General features: G+C 36.4%; 1 long non-coding RNA gene across 1 annotated transcript; it reads right to left on the reverse strand.

Annotated features, from left to right (window-relative positions):
- Window positions 1–680: 680 nt before the first annotated feature.
- Window positions 681–15,563, reverse strand: LOC147827501 (uncharacterized). Its single transcript, XR_015452331.1, has 2 exons — window positions 12,618–15,563; window positions 681–12,186 (listed from the first exon to the last, which is right to left on the reverse strand). It is a non-coding gene; the product is annotated as an uncharacterized LOC147827501 (long non-coding RNA).
- Between the last annotated feature and the right edge of the window lie 1,018 nt (window positions 15,564–16,581).

Here is a 16,581-nt window from a genome sequence, read left to right on the forward strand (position 1 = left end):
CCAGAATTATTCTTAGCAATATTCTAGCACAAACCTGTACCACTTTTTAGATCAGATAGGATTCTTTACCTTACTCATTGACTTTTGATCTAATATTCGGTATCTACCTCTTGGCCAGTCCTGATCTCAGTTGAACTAGATAGTATTCAGTAAGGAAGATACAAAAATACAACTTGGGTAACAATAGTGTGATTAAATTACTTCTTAAATAATAAGGTACTGCTACATTCTTAAGGGACTCAGAGCTCGTAAAGGAGATAGGCTACTGCAACCTAGGCTATCCAAAGGGAGAGGGGAAGTAATGTTTAAATACAGTAATTGGCATAATAAAAATTGGGCAGAGGTTTTTGATACCATTTTTTCCTCCTCCAGCATGTTATACCAAGTTATACCAAGTTATACCATGTTATACCATGTTATACAGAGAATCTCATGGAGTAGGTCTTCTACGCAGCACACACTCATGAGATAAAGAGCAAATTTCTTAGATAAAGGTATTACTGATCTTTATACTTTTTTGAGATATAAAATTTCAAGGAGGCTGGAAATCCTCAAGAGTTTACTATTCATCATTTGATAGGGAAGTGGAGGGGAAGTGAATGGAAGAAGCAAAGATCCAATTAATGTTAGAAAAAAAGAAGCACTTGAATATTTTTTAAATCACTCTTAAAATTGACAAATTGTTTTCCCAATGCTTTATTTGCCATAAATTTAATAGATTGTGATAGTTTTTAACACATATGACTTGATAATACCAGGTAGGCCAGAGTTGATAACAAAACTTCATAGTGTTCTGGGTACAAAATACTGATCAAAATTGTTTGGAACTACTTAGATTTCTGTTAGAATTCCCAGATTTGTTGGTGGCTCAGCTGAGTAGGCTATATAGCTTCCGTAAAAAGCCACTACTTACCACTGAACATGGAGACTTCGAGACGTACTTAACCTTGATGGAGGGAAACCCTGTATCTAATAAGGAGGAATAAAAATTCAGAATTACTGCAAAGCACTGCGGCAAGCAAGCTGCAATTCCAGTCATATAAAACCTCTGTTTACAGTAAAATGATGATATGAATCACAATGACTCTCATATAAGGACTCAACTGCCTACCTAGTCTCATTCCATATATTTATAAAATGTAATTTCATTTTCATACAAGTTTATTACACATATTAAAGCAATACTTTTCTGTGTACAGCCAAGATCCATTGATAAAACAATGAAGTGAACTAACACCCTTCCTAAATAAAGTTTCACCAATAGCACCGTATGTTAATGGACCTATTTCATTGTTAATGTGACTGACTGCTTATTGATTCTTGCAGGAATCCAGCAAGTGCTTCAGAGTACAATTTAGTTTGGAGAGCTCTGGGTCCAACATCTATGCTCAATTACAACTTTCAGAAGGGGAGATCAATAAAATTTAAATTGCTTATGGTAATCACAACTTCAAATCATTGAGATCAGCATAAGCAATCTGCTGACCCCAGCCAAGCTCCTAAATTGAAACTTGTAATGAGTGGTCATTTAGTTTGGGTCCATTCATATTATTTTGGAGGCAGGTGATGAACAATTAAAGATCAGCCAGTACCTTCTCTGCACAACATTCCCATCTTTATTCCCAAAGTATTAATATGCACTAACCCTCAGGTTCACGCTTTTGCACTTCTTTAATGGGTATTCTGTATGAATAAGCAATTATATTTTCTATTAAACAATTTCAGTGTAATTGAATTAGCAGTTATAATATTGCTAGGGCAAGCAAAAGCTTTCCTAGGGAAAAATTAAGTGATATTGGGTAGTGCAAATTAATTTATAGAACTGAAAAATGTAACCAATTAAACAGAATTGCCTTAGCCTCCCCCTCCTCCAAAATACAATTAAGCAGCACATTGTTTCAAAGAATATGTTTCAGAGCAATTTGTTTTCAATCATAATAGCTGGTTTTCATTCATTATGAAAAGCTGTCTATTATAATGAAAATTTCATAGGCAGTTTTCCTTGACAAAGCAGGTTGCAAGTTTAAACAAAGATAGTCTGCAGATTACTTCCTTGATAAGGAGTCACCTTAGAATTACATTTTAATAAATCATTGAAAATAAATCTTCTGCATTACAGCATGAAGGTTTAGAGAAAGAAAAAGCAAATAGAAACTAATCAATGAAAATCTCCTGCTGCCAATATAATAATAGATGGACCAATGCTAATATATAAAGTATATTACACTCACACACACAGCGAAAAAGAAAAATGTAAGATAAATATCACGGAAGTCAACTGTCACAAATGAGACTTGAGTAATAATCCCACCTTTACCATTCATCATTCCTACTGTGCCTCCTCCAAACACTTTGCTGAATTATAAACTAGGGTATTTAGGCCACATTTTTTACACCCTAATAAGATGGCCATCTTTGGATTACTACTAAAGTTTAAAAGCATACTTCCAAAGTTTCTTCCAAGCAAAGTAAAATGTAAATATTTGCATATATGTAACGCCTCTGTGAGACCAGTATGATACATGCATATCCTGTAAATTTCTAAAGGAATTTCAGAATGTACTTGGAGTAACCCTAAATTTTTAATAAGTGTGCATTAGGAAGAAATCTGTAGTAAAAACATCTAGTAAAACAAATGGCATTGCTTTTATTAAGCTGGGATCTGGAAAGACCAATGCAGAAGCCATGAGTTTCTCCATAGGAATCCATACTAAGGAAGGTCCTGGTGCTTCCAGCAGTAGGGCAACTTCAAAGGTGTCCATGCAGGAAGACAGGGAGGGTTTAGATCAAGTGACGTGAGGTGTGACTGGAAGGAGAAGAGTGGACCAGACAGGGAGAGCTCTCATGACTTGTGCTTCAACCTCAGCTGGAAGGAAGAATAGAGGAGATGAATGTCATCAGCATTCAGAAACTGAATTAACGGAATTTCACTTTGGGTTGGCAAAGGAGAGGGAAAAGCAAAGGACTTAGAGGAAGAGCTGGAGGCTTCCTTTTTGGAAAACTGGGATGGTTGACTTGGGAGTGATAGAATATAAATTAAGGAGCAGAGAAAGGATGATGTGTATGTGTGAATTAAGATTTCCAGGCTCCTCATTTAGACTCCGTTATTCCTGGGCCTTCTACCTTTTTTGCTGTAGTAGTAGTCAGAAAAGACATTTATTGTGAAAATTATGACTGATGCCTCGTAAGGAAATTTATCTTGGCATATTACCATCTAAATTTTCTTATAATTTTCAAAAACATTTGATTAACATCTATTAATGTTACAGATTAATGGGGTGAGTATAATATTTCAATATAGGTACATAGTATGTGCTAAGGAAATCTAGTTTGTGAGCTGGGCCTTGTCCAAGCTTCTGCACTTCTTCAGTGCTTGGGCAGACTCCTTTTCTTTTTTTTGGTAACCTAATAATAACAAGGCAAGGTTTGGATTAGAATTAAGACCTAAAAACATAACATCTATCTTTTCAAAGCACAAATTTTAGCCTTTGAAATCTAATGATAAAAGTAAATAATGGTTTGGCATTGCAACATATTTCTTCGCCATTTGGAGAGTATTTGACAGAAATTTATATTCACTTCAAAGAAGTAGCTATAGGGGCCAGGGATTCAGCTCGGTGGCTTCACTGCCTGCTGTACAAGCACAAAGACCTGAGTTCGATCCCCGGTACCAAAGAAGTAGCTATAAAATTTCTCTAGGAAAAAAAGTAGCGAAACTAAACATTCTGGAGTTATTTTTTTTTTAAGTTTAACAAATTATAGCTAGGAAGTTTTTTTCATCTTCAAATATGGAGATATTCTGACACAATATCAGGACATAATAAACACTCAATAAATGCTAAATGCATATGTGTATAGGTGTTTGAAATACAAAGTGAACAGTTGCCCATGTATTGTAATTGCCCATGTATTAAGGCAGTTGTCTGTATATTTTAGTATTCAACAACTTCACTGAAAACATTTTGACATATAATAATTCACTGTGACTCTCCATGCATACATACAAACACACCAAAGTAATTTACATATCACCTACTTTGTTTCACTGCTTACTTTTGGAATTTTTATGGTTATACAATATGAACAATCTATTTGCGTGCAGATGTTTTGATACCAACAAATGCAAGACATAAACTTTAGGAATGAGGAAGTCTTTCTTTGGGTTTCACAGCCATTGTAAACTTAACTTTTTGTACTGATTTCTGAAGATGAAGATCTGGTGAGGCTTTTTGTACTGATTTCTGAACTTAGAGATCCTAGGAAGCACAGCAAAAGATGATGAAGGTATTTCTCTTTTTACACAAAGTTGCAGCATCTACCGATCCTCATGCATAGATTATTTTTCACTTGATGCTGCTGTTTCCTTTCATTCTTTAGCATCATCTATTTTATCCTCTGAAGACTGTCTTGTGCTAGTCAGCATTTCCATGCACCCAATCCTTAATAAAACATAACTTAAAACTTCAGTGCACTTTATCCAACATTTATTAAATACCTGCCAAGTGCTGTGCTAGGTGGAAAAAAAACTAACCCAAATTCCTTCTTATAACATTTCTTCTTCCTTGGCAAAATTAGTGGTTTAGAGTGATTGCTCTTCTTAATCTACTGGACCCTTTACCGGTGGCTTCAACCCTTCTTTTCCTCACTTACAAAATAGAGATCAGAATGGTACCCATTTCATAAATTTCTTGGGACAATTAGATGCAAAGTTGTCTATAAACATAGCATGTGCTTAATTATCATTAGCCATTATTCTTTCACTATTGGATCAATTTTTCAAACCAGTAGGATAGACTACTATACAACTATGTATGCTTGATACAGTCACATCCAATTATTGCCTTCTAAATTCTGTTAAAATGCCTTTCTATAGTCCATTTCAAAGTTTTTATTCAAACATTTGCACATGTATTAATTATTTGTTGTAGATGAGGCACTGCTGACACAAAATTGAATAATTTGTTTCCTATCTGGGATTTAACTCACTGCCCCTCTTCCCCATTCTGCGTGTTCTGAGATGCCTGCCATTCCTTTCCTAGTTCTCTTCAAACCTCACCTCTTCTTCCTCCTTGTCCATTCAAATTTACTGACTACTTTATACATTACCTACATGTTTCACCAACAGTTCTACTTAAATGGCTAGAACTTTCCTCTTAGACAATCTTATGTAAGGAGCATTCCCACACATATGATTTTAAGTTTTCCAGTAGGAAAAGTGTGCCTAAAATGATTTATCCCTGAGCTCTTTTTTCCTTTCCATTTTTTTACAAGTTTTCTATGAAGTCAAAAATCAAAAACATTAGGTGGCTAAGAAATAGAGATAGAGGGCCGGGGATTTAGCTCAGTGGTTTCGCCGCCTGCTGCGCAAGCTCAAGGACCTGAGTTCAATCCCCAGTACCAAAACAAACAAAAAAAGAAATAGAGATAGATTAGCATTATTTAATAATTCCATATTTCATCCCTGTGAAGCTTCCAGGGGTTTTACATAAAGTATGTGAAATATATAGTTCTAAAGTTTAAAATCTTAATGATTTAATTTTCATGCCAGAAAAAAAGTTTCTAAATAAAATGATTGGCACCCATACACTATTGCCAGCAAGGTGCAGCCAGGGTGGGAAGAGCATTGTGTTTAGACTTAGGAATCTGCTGCTAGGTCCAGCTCTCCCACTGACTATGTGAGCAGTGTGGAAGCCATTTAAATTTTCTACAGTGAGATAGCTCGAACTGGAAGACATGTGGTTTCAAAAGTTCCTTCCAACTCTAACTTCCTCTGATACCAAATATTCCCTTTCTTTCACATTTAAACTTTTTTTCATTAAGTGTATTGGTACATTTTAGGTGTACAATACAGTTGCATTCATCACTGGGATCTTGTACCTTTACATCCTCCAAAATTTCACATGGTGAAGTCTTGACAATATATCAGTCTTTTCTTGAAATAGGGTTTCTTGTAAATGCAGTATTAAGAGGAGGTCAAGATAGAATAAACTGGGCTTCTGATACAACTGTTTCTGCTATACAGGGGGATCTGGAGGTTGGATACATGTAGGGAAAGCACCATGGAAAGATGAAGGAAGACATGGTGGCAAAGCTTCTGCAATCTGAAGAGTGCTGGAGATTGCAGGCCAACCACTAGAAGGGGAATTCTTCCCAGTCCTCCAAAGAACCCTGCAACACCTTAATTCCAGACATATAGCCTCCAGAACTTTGAGATAATAAATCTCTGTTGTTTAAGCTACCCATTCTGTGATACTTTGTTATAGCTGCTCTAGAAAACTAATATACTTTATTCCATAATTTAAAATGCTGAGCTTCCATTAGAGTATAAGCATGTATACATATAGATGCATTGATGTGTACATATAAATAATTTAAAGTACGCTACCAAATATTCACTCAATTGACTTATTTTATGTCAACTCTTCCTTGATGTATGGGACAATTAAGCATTGAATCCAATTGCTGAACATTAATATCTCCAATTGAGAAGAACAAATTTTAATGAAAAGTGTCAAGCCATAGCAACTTTTTATATCAGAAAAGTCCCTAAATATATTGCTCTCACTTTTAAGTCTAAGAAGTTACTATCTGCAAATTGTCTCTCTGTTTTTAACAACACTTTAGGTGGGTTTACCGAGCACACAGGAGAAGTTGAAGCTTTTTCTGTCAGCATTCTTGGCTCATGTCACACTAGCTGATCGCCACTGGAATTCTGATTTTCTTAGGGGGATTTTCCTATTTGCTTTACATTTCCTTTTTCTGTTTCCCATTATGAAAATGCGAGTCCTACGAAGATAAGGTTCAGAACACTTCTATCAAATTTAAGACAGATATACTCAGTCAATGTCTAAAAGAGCATAATTGATAATTTAAGTTGATCTCTTCATAAAATCTTCTTCCACACTACTTAGCAGAGGGTCACTTTTAATTGAAAAGAGTCTAGTTTAGAGTGAGAAAACTCGTCACAGGATTGTAGGCATAGATGGATGGCTCTGTTAGGAAAATATCTTAGGAATATCTTTTAAAACATCTTGTACTTCATGTAAATTTGCCATTAAGAACATCAGCTGTGGAACTAACCTAGATCAGGTTGTGTACTAATACTAACAGCAATCTGGAAAGGTTATTGGGGGGGATAATGAAACAAACACTGTCAAGTACTTAACACAGCACACAGAGCATAGTGTGATCAAACCAAGGCCTCAGCTGCATGATTCTTACTGTAGTAATACTAACACTATCACCAGGTTAGCATGCCTCCTAAGTAAGTGATCAGCAGGACAAATGAACAGGCTCCATTTTTATTTGGCCACTTACAGACACAATCTAACTTGGGTTTCTGAATAGTAGAACGTGCACTGTGGATTTGAGAACATCAGCTGGTCCATGGTGTGGCACTCTTGCTGTCTACACAAATACACAGTTCTCTCAGGGAAGGACTCATTCTATGGCACAAAGAAAGAACAGGAAGTAGAGGATATAAAGTATAAACTGTTCCTTCTGATAGAGCACCTCTTCAAAAGGCAAAGTCAAAACTTTGCAAGTTTTCACAGTTCTCAAGATTTTATACACTGCCCACGTTTAGTTCCTCTGTCAGACCTGCCATTTTATGCATAATATAATACTGCTTAAGGTTATCAATCTTTAAAAAAGTATACCATTGCTTTATAGCCGTTCCTGCTTTGCAATACAAATGACATAATTACAGGTTCTGGCTTGAGGGGGTCCAGTTCCTCTAGTTCATTTTTTAAATGCAAATCTTATTAAGTATTTTATCCTAAAATGGCTAATGCAAAAAGGGCAGTCCTAGACTAAGATGGACAACATGCCTAAAAAATAAATACTAGGCGAGTAATGAAACCTGAATTAAATCAGTGTACTGGAAGCCAAATTGATTACTTATTGAAATATGTTAACATGGTGTAATGGGTAACTGCCAAAGTCAGATATACAATAATATTACATGAATCATTGTCAGACAATCACAGAGGTTTATAAGAGCTCTGAGAGATTTTAAAACCTTTTCTACCCAAATCTAGATGCTCATAAAAATTACAGGTACTGTTCTGTGTATTATATAGTTCAATTTAAAAGACTCTTTTGTTTTTTACAAGGTCTGTGTTTTGTTTTTCTTCAAAATTCATGTCTTTTGTCAAACAGAATAATAGCCAATTTTTTTAAAGCTTGCTAGAAACTTTTAAAAATGCTAAATGCATTGCACTCAATTTATGTTAAGATTTTCGGCTATGGCACAAAATTTTCAAAAATTCTTGTCTCTTTTTGAAGTCATGATATATAAAGAATATTTTGTATATTTTTGTATGTGTACAGAATTGTATGGTCACAGTTCAAAGAATAGTAAAACAAACAGCCCTATATATTCCCGTGTCCTAGCCCATGAAAATCGAGGTTCTATCATTGCAGTTGTTTGAGTAGAACAATGCCTTTTAAGATATTGTTTTAATATTGAAACTATACTAAAAGTAATCACATTAAATTGTTTGATTGCTTTAAATATAAATTTCTAGAGTGTATCCATTACTATCTGTTGCTTTTTCAAAAAGAAGATTGTTTCAAAGTCCAGGTCAAACAAACAACTTGCAATACAATTTTGAAAATTGAAATGTAACACTTCATACACTTGTTCAGGGCTTAACAATCACAGAGCATTTCACAGCTATTGTTATTCTCTAAATTATTTGTAATTCTAAAAGATAAAATTCTTAATCTGTGTTTATTGCCTTCCCAGCTTTTAAATAAGAGTAGGGAAACTATGAGCCAGAAAAACAATCAAAATTCAAATAATTGTACTACTCCTGCATTTTAGATTTGATATTTATGCCTCAGTTTCCCTATGTATCTATTTGAAAAGCATGTTCACAACCTCCCAGATTGACAAGATATTTGAGTTTTTTGGCTGCCTGATCAAAGAGAGCTCAACAAAAAGGGAAAAGCCCACTGACTCATGCTGGGAAGAAAGTCACTTCATTAGCACATCATAGGGGTGCCCCTTTGAAAGTGTGTTAAATTGTGTTAACAGTTTGGCTAAGAGGTGAGAGTGTGACCATTTTAAACTTGTCTCATTAATATGCTAGTGTGACTCTGACTTGAATTTTGCAAGCCCGTTACAGTATTTTCTCACTTTTCTCTGTAGAATTCCTTATACTTTCTGCCTCTCAGCTTTGGGCTGTTATCAAGGCTCCATTCTTGAATGATTTCTAACTCTAGGACTCTTCCCCTCTTTCACTTGTCAGAAAGTATTAGGGGTTCATTTTCCCAAGGAAGTCCATATCCCAGTATTCTGTTGTTGCAGCGGCCTTTTGTCTTCTTGAAGGAGAAATGCACCACCAGGCTTTCCAGAGAGGCAGGCTTCATGGAAGCATATTGCTTTATGTGATGAGAAATGTCCAGGAGGCCCAAGCAACTGGACCCACACACCCTAAGGGTTATCCATGCAACCAATAATTAAGTTCTTAGAGGCTGATTATTTTCTGTTGCTTAGATGCAAAGCAAACAGAAGTGTTGTACATGGGATAAAAGCCAAAGAGCTAAGTACGTGTAAACCTCTTTTGGAAGATTTATTACATGCCACAATGTGGCTATAACTTATTCTCATCTGTCCCTCTCGGCACTTACCAACAGTGATGAAAATGGAGTCTTTATTCAGGGGAGTCTTGACTGCATTACTTTTAAATTATTTGCATATTGGTAGCACAGAGGGATCCCAAGATGGCGTTTTGCCGAATTTCATTACCCTAACCTTCTCCACTCAATAAAAGTTCCCATAATTCCAACGAGATAGTGAGAAACCTATGGAGCAGTTTGCTTTTGAGTATTTCCAGTGTTAGCTAATGAAAAACGAAGGTGAGTGGCTCTGAACAGAAGAATGGAAGAATGGAGGGTTCGGTGGACAGGTGGAAGAGCTCAATTGTTTATTAACAGAGCTAATAGTATGATGAGGGGAGGATGAATGAGTATAGTTTTATCACAAAGTCACAGAGCCCCCTATTGGTATTATAATATAGTTTATCTTGCTTATTGACATGCTATGTTGATGAACAGTTCAATTATGTCCCAGACAAGCAGATGGCTGTGGATTTCTCTCCACCCTATTGTGTGACTTTCACTCACTAAAAGTACATGCACCATGATATACATTACCTTGTGTTCACCTTAACAAGTACATTTACAAGGAGTTCAACATAGGCTGCATAGCATCATTCATTATCTTGCTCATCTCACTCGGTTTAAAATTACCAATATTTTCAAGGCTACGCTTGTCATTGCTAACTTAACTTTAAAATATCTAGCCTTCCCCCACTCTGCTTACATATGAAACCTACTTTGAAGTGAACATTTTCCTTTCAAATTAATTAGAATTATGTTTGCTGCTATCTCTTTTCATTTAGACTCTTCCATCCTACTCTTTCATGAACAAATTAATGTAGCTTGGGGTAGGAATGGAAAAGAACTAATCGTTCTTGAATATCCTCAGTGTCCCTGAAAACTATCCCAAGTTAAACAATTACTATAATTACTTAAATAAGAAGGGAGGCAGCAAACATGTGTTTGAAATCATCAATCAGATTTTATTTTTATCTAACCACACTTTAAATTTAAAAGTGTACTTATACAGAAATACAACCTCTAGACAATACTGCTGAATCTGCTTTCAACCACCTTGTTGCCCCAAATCTCCATTAATATGGAAATTCTGAAGCCATTATTGTTTGATTCCACCCTAATATTTTGAAACTGATCTCCTCATGTGCATCACAGTGGCAAAGTCTTAATCCTGCTCATGCTTAACTGACGACTGAGTTAACCCTAATCTGGAAGTCTATTCCTATTCCATTTCATAATGCATTAACCAATGAGTTTTCTAATCCTAACACTAACTATTTCAAAAGATTTTCCTCATTTGACACTAATCATCGACTCACACATTCACACAATTATAGAAGAAATTCAGTAAGTATTTCATTTGAATGATGACAAAGAATGTCTACATAAAATATGTGTTTCTCTTTTTCAGTCTTTTCTAAATTATCTTAATCCATTATTTTTTAAATATTATTGTTCCCTATTTTTGTCATTTTTGGGTTTTGTATACTCTCTTTGGAAACTCAACAACTCATATAGTTTCTTTAAATTACTATAACATACTGATGATTTCCAATGGCAACTCAACATACTCATCAAGATGTTAGAGGACTCAACTGTAATAAATTCATTCATTCAATAATCATTTGTTAAGAAATTTGCAATTTTGCCATTATAGAGAAGTTAGTTTTGAAATTAAGCTTCCACAACAAACAATTAGGAAATCTGGAATACCAAATAAGAGAACTATTTATAGGCATTGGACAACAACTGAGCCAAGTCTGCAGTCCACAAAAGAAGAGAAGGCCCAAGGTGAGAAGTATAATTAACCATATGAATTTGGAATGAACACGAAACAGGAGCACTTCCAGGACACTTGCCCCAGAGCAGCTGCTCAGAAAGGGTACAGAATGCTCAATTAAGTCAGGTCTATGCCAACCTCAGTCTTTCCAAGAAATCCTGGGACCCTGACACATGGGACGAGACAGGTTCGTGTATGCATCCTAAAATATGAGCTCCCTAAACTCCTCCAATTCCTTAGATACAGAAGAGGTGGTCTATCCCTCTTTTTAAGAAGTACATTTGCTGCATGTTTGAAAACACTGCTGAGTATTCTCTCCCACAACACAAGATTACTGTATCAGTCAGCTTACTGTTGGTGGGACAAACTACCTGACACTCATGGCCCTAAAGAGAAGAGGTTTATTTAGCTCATGGTTTCAGAGGTTGCAGTACACAGTCAGCTGGCTCTGAAGCAGAAACATTGTATGGGAGGCATGGAGAGGAGCATCAGGAGAGTTACGCATTTCCTGGTATCTGTGAAACAGAGTAGAAGAAGAGCAAGAAAAGTAGGGGCCAGGCACCAGATAGAGTCCTCAAAATCACACCTCTGTGACCTACTCTCTCCAGCGAGGCACACCCTCTAACAGCCTCTTCAGTGATGAACTTGTCTGTGGGTTGGTCCTTGATGAGGTTGGTGCCTTTATGGTCCAATTATCTCTACAGGAGTTGCTTAACACAGTCACAATGGCAACCAAGACTGGCCAGCACAATCACCTTCAGGACTTCTCCTCATCTTGTCCCCTGGATTTCAGGTCAAAAATTTAGGTTAAAATACGTCCAAAGAAACAGGGAAACAAGGAGCCTAAGAAATGAGGAAAGCACGTATACCATTAAAAGAGCTTTAGCGATGAATGGGAAGGAGCCTGGGAAATACTCAAGCAACTGGACTGTGAGGGCTCTTGATGAAGGAAACAGGATATAAAAGCAGATACAGGTGTGTTTACTGGTTTAGAGATATTCTTTCAAGATATGCAATTTAACACTTAGCAAGCACCCTAACGGACGGCACAGTCTTGCTCTTCTGCGGACTCCTAGTTGGGAGGAAATGATGGCTCATGCTGAGTGAAGTTGCCGTGCTGAGTTGCTACGACTGGCAGTGGAAAACGGGATAAAAAGGTCTAGGGAAGTGAACATGCTGGAGCGAATACATTATGCAAGACTAGAAGACTCACGAGAGGTTGTTCCACGAGAAGGCCCAGAGGATACACCCTTTAACATGGTTCTCAGGAATGCACTGGCTTCTGGCTAGAGGGGCAGCAGGATGAATAAAAAGCTCACTTGTGTCTCTGATCCCCAAGGCACAGTGGCTGATAGAGAAGGCTTCCATGGAGTTCAGTTTGTGACAGAGCTGAAAAAAACCAAATAGATAAGGCCCTGGAAGTAATAAAAGCTAAGAACCAGCACTTAACTACAGAAGATGGAGTGTCTCAATTAACATAATGACTGATCAGGTTGGAGTAGTAAACAGGGGGACATCATTTTCAAAGTGTTGTGGAGATGATTAATAGAATATAGCTTCTCTAGAGACAAATAGGTGGGCAATTAATAGGAGTACCCCTCTTCCTCTATCTCTATCTCTCTCTCTCTGTCTCTGTCTTTCTCTGTCTCTGTCTCTATCATCTGTCTGTCTCTATCTCTACATCTCTATCTCTATTTCTATCTCTTGATGAATGTTTCCTGCTAGTTGGATCTGCAAGCTTCAGACATGCCAGATCCCATGATCATATGAGTTAGTTCCTTAGAATAAATTCTCTCTCACACATATATACAAATTCTACTGGTTCTGTTCCTCTGGAGTAGCCTAATGCAAGAAGTATAAAATCCTACATAGCAGTGCAGAATAAAGATGTGGAAGGCTTTGTAAGTGGGTCCAAACCATGGGACCCACTGGTCACATCACATGGTATAATAACCAATCAGCCAGCCCTAGACCTTGGTAATAATCTACTGAAGGGACTACTGAAGTGTCAGCTCAGACACACTACTCTGTGAGCATAGGGCACCATCCCTTAAAAGGCAGAATGTACCTTTAATTAATGTCTTATATGGCACTATGTCTAAGATTCAGTGATCCATTTTGAGAATATGCTTTTCATCTCCACCATTCTGACTTCTATAGTTCCTGGTATTCAAAAGGAGCAAATTCTTCCACAAGAACTCAGCAAAGTCCCCATTGACCTGAATCCTCTGACTGTTATCTGGGTACTTTGGAATTCTTGAGTCCAAAGAATAGCAGCCAAGAAAAAGAGTCTCCATGTTGCTAGAATTGATCCTTATCAGAATGATAAATTAGGACTACTTTTATTTAATGAGGCCAGAAAGGAATATTTATAGAAGTTTACTTGGGTGCCTCTTGAAACTTCCCCGTCTGAATGAACATGTGCATGTACATATGAATGAACATGTGTGCCAGTTCCTTTCTAAGAATGGTATTATAAGAAACTTGGACATCTCATATATCACTCCATGGAAACCAGTCATGGAAACCAGGAGAAATTGTACTGAAGGTGAGAAGACTTTAGATTAGAATGGAAGAGAGACAACAATGAGTTCTAATTGTGACCTCCAAGACCAACTACAGTAGTGACTGTTGTTTGTCCCACCAGCTGCCTTCTTTTTTCTCAACCAAAAAGAGAGATCCATTGGAATCCCAGAGGAAGTACACCTTAAATGTATATAAAAGAATGAATGAATGGGGTGCAGGAGGTAGACTGTGATCATAGAATTGTGCCTCTCTTTTCTCCCTTCAAGGAGAAGTTGCTACTCATTTGTGCTGAACATGGTTAGCTGACAGCCTCCACTTTCAGTGCTTTCAGAATGTACTTCAACTTGAATGGTCAAGGCCATTCTTTTCTCAGCACCAAATTAAGGTCTAAGCAAAGAGGAGTACTATGGCCTGGTTATTTCTAAGTAATGTAGGATTCCTCAGAGGGTCACATTTGCTTCAGGGCTCCCCAAAGGTTTTTCAGATTTGGAAGATGGTATGAGGGTCTTCCTTCCCCTTTTCTCTTCACAGGCTTCAGATCACCCTTATAACTGCTTGCTCCCTTTATATTTTTTATAGGAGTTACCCCAAAAAACTTTCCCCAATAAACTTGGTTTGTTCCTCCACCTTGCCTACGTATTTGACACATGACAGAAGCCAGGAAACATTTATAACTGCTAAGGAATCTAGTGTGTTATATACAGTGAAATTATCATTCAAAGTTGAAAGTAAAATGAAGGTAGTTTTGGACAAAGGGAAAAAAAATCTAAGAGATTGTCACCAGCAGCCACATATAACAGAAAATAATAAAGCATTTATTTGGGAGTTAATAAAAATCATTCAAGGTTGACATCAATAGAAATAAACAGCTCTGGATTGGGAAAATATGGATAAATATGAAATTATTGGCCACTTAGAGTATCAATGGTAATATTTTGTGAGTGTTTTTCCCATTAAAATTAATGCATATGAAACAGCAAAACAACAACACAACAGATGAGAGAGTATTAAGCAGCATAAAACTGATAGAAACAGCCTTGTTTAAGATGCTATAAAATATGAATTCAAGGTAAACATTAGTAAATTGAAGGAGTTATTTCTAAAGTAGCAAAGCAATTCTATTAAAGTTATAAAAAAGAAATTCTTCAACAGGTTTTAAAATCTATTTAATCAAGCTAACAAAAGGCAGGGAAATAAAAGGTTAAGGAACAATGAACAGAATAATAAGAAAACCAAAAAGCAAGGTGGTATACTTAAACATAACCATATTATATTTAAATCACAGGTAAAATGATTAAATGTTCCTACTAAAACACAGGGCTATCAAGTAGGATTTTCAAAGATCAAATTATATGTCATCTACAAGAATAATAATTAAATACAAAATAAGCTGAAAATTAAAAAATAGAAAAAGGTATTTCATATAAGCACAGCATAAATGCTGATGCTATATTAATATTAGACAAAATTGTTTTAAAGGCAAGAAGTACTACAATGAGATAGAGACACTGCATGGAGATGAAAGAATCATTCAACAAGAAAATGCATAAACCCAAATTGTATGAATAAACTATATAGTCTATATAATATATATGAATAAACTATATAGTCTCAGAATATATATAGAATATATATATACTCGTATATATTCTAAAAGAATAAACATGTACGTACAAAATTACAATTGGCTACTTTAATACCTTTCCCATTAACTGAGTATATAAGCAGGAAAAACTTAGTTAACTATATAAAAGATTTCAACAGTTTGCCATACCAACTGGACTTGACAAAATACTACAAGATTGTATACCAATTCTCTTGGTTACTGGTAGAACAAGCAGACCAAAAAAAATCCATTAAAATAAACCTCAGAATAGCCAACACAATGCTGCCAGATAAGAACAAAGTCAGACTGAAGCTGCTCAACTTCAAGACAAATTCTAAAGTTAGCTACAGTAGTCAAGACTAATATAGTATTGGTAAAAGAAATAACACAATGAAACATACTTATACTATGCAATCTGCCAATCACTCTCTTTGGCATTTACCCAAAAGACATGAAAACTTATGTCCACACAGAAATCAGCACATAAAAGTTTATGGCAGCTTTATTCATAGTTGTCCAAACTTGGAAGCAACCAAGATGTTCTTCAGTAGGTGAATGGGAAAATAAACTGTTCCACACAAGGGAATGGAAAAATATTCTGCCGAAAAAAGAAATGAGCTGCCAGAAGGTTCAGACCCACAGGCTGGTCACCAACCAACTCCACAACTGTGGATTCCCCACCTTGGCTCAACCACCAAGTTGGAACTGGCTCTGCATAGTTTCCCTTCTGCATGGACCAGCAGAAGGGCCAGCCAAACAATGGACCTGATCTTAGATGAGGCAAAAGTCTGAAATAGGGGTTTCAACATGGCTGACTAGAGGAGGAGCCATATCACAGAAGCTGAGGAAGGATCCACTGAGAAGGAATGATCTGGAAGATCCAACATGGCTGACTAGAAGAGGAAGCATGTTGGAGAGATTAGGAGAATATCAACAAGAAACACAGAGAGGAAGAGAATCTATCATGAATGGAAAGAGATATGAGATGGACTAACCAAATTCATTGCAGTGACCATCAATAAATTCTCCTTTGAAGATTCCACCC

Source organism: Heterocephalus glaber, unplaced genomic scaffold, assembly GCF_053883595.1.
Source record: "Heterocephalus glaber isolate CG9 unplaced genomic scaffold, H.glaber_assembly_v1.0 deba00001444, whole genome shotgun sequence".
In the NCBI taxonomy this organism is placed as follows: Eukaryota; Metazoa; Chordata; class Mammalia; order Rodentia; family Bathyergidae; genus Heterocephalus; species Heterocephalus glaber.